We start from the raw sequence: 2,454 nt of genomic DNA, 5'->3' as shown, positions 1-2,454 counted from the left end.
TGAGCAATGGTGCTTGTAATCTCATTGGTTGACCATAGTTTTGTCCCACCTCATGCCCAACTAAGCGAGTTCCCATGTCTTCTCCACCACCTTAGACCCGCCTCACCACATGGTTTTCCTCTATAAAAGTCCCTGCAAGAGACAACTTCTTGGGGGAAAAGTACCTACTCGGGCTCCTCTTGTGTCCCTCTCTTGGGACAGGAGCTTTCTTTCTTTCTCTCAATGAATATATTCTGCTCATAACCTCCGTTTGTTCCTAAGATTCATTCTTCGGTTTTAGAGAACACGAACTCGTGCAGGTCAGGCCCAGAGATCGTTTTTTCTCTATGTCATTTGGAGGTTCCCTATATGGTTTGGAGGTCACGCACCTGAGGCCAGTTTTTCTCCCTGTATCACCACCTGTGGAAGAACCAGTCTTTGAGGACTCTTCCTCCGCTTCTTCCACCAGAAGCCCGGAAGAGGAGGAAGCTGCTGTGCTTAAGAATGGGGACTCGGCTGGGGGCCAGGAACATGTCGGAATCTGACCTTGGCAGGAAGTGGGACCGGTGCTTGGCAGATGCAGTCGTGAAGATAGGTACTGGATTTGGATTAGGATTTGTTTTTTCTTACCTTCTTTAAAAGAAGAATGTGGCCTTATAAAAGGCCTTTGGTTCTGGCATTGAATTGGGGATGGCCTACTCCAACTGTCAGCGTGATTTCCAGGCTCCTTATCTTCTACATGGAAAATATGTCAAAGAGCAGGAGCAGTGACCCACACCGAGAACATCCCAGTGGGAGCAGGAGAAATGATGTTTATTCCTCAGGAATACTGAAGTGCCCTGGAGTAAGCGGACGCTCTTCTGTAGCAGTGTTATCAGTAATGCTTTGAACTCCAGCACACTGTTTATGTATTGGAAACCAAGTTTGTTTCTTGTTTTGTATTTTCTCTCTGTAAATTGTAAGGAGGTGATCTTAAATAAATTTAAAAAGGAGAAAAAAAAAAAAAAAGAATGGGGACTCAGGCTGAAGAGGATCTTTCCTGCAGGCTTCAAAGTCTTACTTGGAAAAGATTGTGTCAATTTATTTTATTTTTATTTTTTTTGCAGAACTGGGGATTGAACTCAGGCCCTTGCGCTTGCCAGGGAAGCGCTTATTCCACTGAGCTATCTCCCCAGCCCACTTGTGTCAATTTATGAGTATGCAAAAAGACAAGGAAGATGAGCTGTCCTTTCACGAAGGAGCTTGTATTTATTTAGGTACAGGGAATCAAACTCAGAGCCTTGCATTCGCCAGGCAATTGGTATGTCACTGAGTTTCATACATTTCTGGCCCAGGCACCATTATGTATATCATGGAGAAGAATGAGGAGAGCTGGCATGAGAAAATTATGAGTGGAGTTGTTACAGGCAGCTGAGTTAAAAATATCATAGGCAATCAGGGCCAGGCCCTCGAAGGAGACAGCACAAAAGACAAGATACCTTACAACTGTAGGAGGGACAGGTGCTCCTGCTGTGAACCAGACCTAAAGGCCAAACAAATGCTAAAAGAGTAACACCAAATAGGTATCCGATCACCTGGAAAGACCCAAGTGAATCACTAGCCCAACTCCCAACAAGAAGAAACCCAGTTCCGTATTCATGCCCACTTACTCCATGACTCACTTCTCCATTTGGTCCTTCATGGAGGACCAAATCAATTTTACCTGAGCAATGGTGCTTGTAATCTCATTGGTTGACCATAGTTTTGTTCCACCCCAAATCCACCTAAGTGAGTTCCCATTCTCTCTACCTTAGCCCCACATGGTTTTACACTATAGAAGTCCCTGGAAAAAACAGCTTCCCGGGGAACAACCCGCTCAGGCCCCCCTCCTATCTCTCTCCCAGACAGGAGCTTTCTTTCCCTCAATAAATATATTCTGCTCATAACCTCCGTTTGTTCCTAAAATTCATTCTTTGGTTTTAGAGAACACGAACTCCTGCAGGTCAGGTTGGGAGATCATTTTTCCCTATGTCATTTGGAGGTTCCCTATATGGTTTGGAGGTCACCCACCCGAGATCAGTTTCTCTCCCTGTATCAGAGTGACAGGCTCTTTGTTGGGAATTGTGCTGAATGGATCATGCATCATTCAGAGGAAAGCTCAGCACGGCTGTCCTTGTAGGAATAGCCAGGTCCTCCCAGACAAGCTAAAGGCCCTGGGATTTCCCTTCAGTGAAGTCAAATGAGGGATACAAATGATAACTACTATTTGCCTTATTTATTATTTTTTAAAGTTTTTATCCTCCCAATATTAAAAATAAGAACAAAAAAGCTAGCCAAGTATCAACAAGTGTATCTTTCTTCCATCTTGTGTACTATGCCAAGCTGCCTGGATTGACATGAAGTGACCATTTCAGAATGCGTCAAAGGTATAACAATACAACTAGGTAGCTAAAATCAGATAAAAACTGAAAATATAGAAATCAGGAAACACAGCTG

At 44.0% G+C, this 2,454-nt stretch overlaps 1 pseudogene; it reads left to right on the top strand.

Annotated features, from left to right (window-relative positions):
• Positions 1–488: 488 nt before the first annotated feature.
• LOC101567832 lies at positions 489–966 on the top strand (annotated as a pseudogene).
• Positions 967–2,454: the final 1,488 nt, after the last annotated feature.

This window comes from Octodon degus, unplaced genomic scaffold (assembly GCF_000260255.1).
Source record: "Octodon degus isolate 3935 unplaced genomic scaffold, OctDeg1.0 scaffold00019, whole genome shotgun sequence".
Classification (NCBI taxonomy): Eukaryota; Metazoa; Chordata; class Mammalia; order Rodentia; family Octodontidae; genus Octodon; species Octodon degus.
This window is presented reverse-complemented; position numbering and strand designations above follow the sequence as displayed.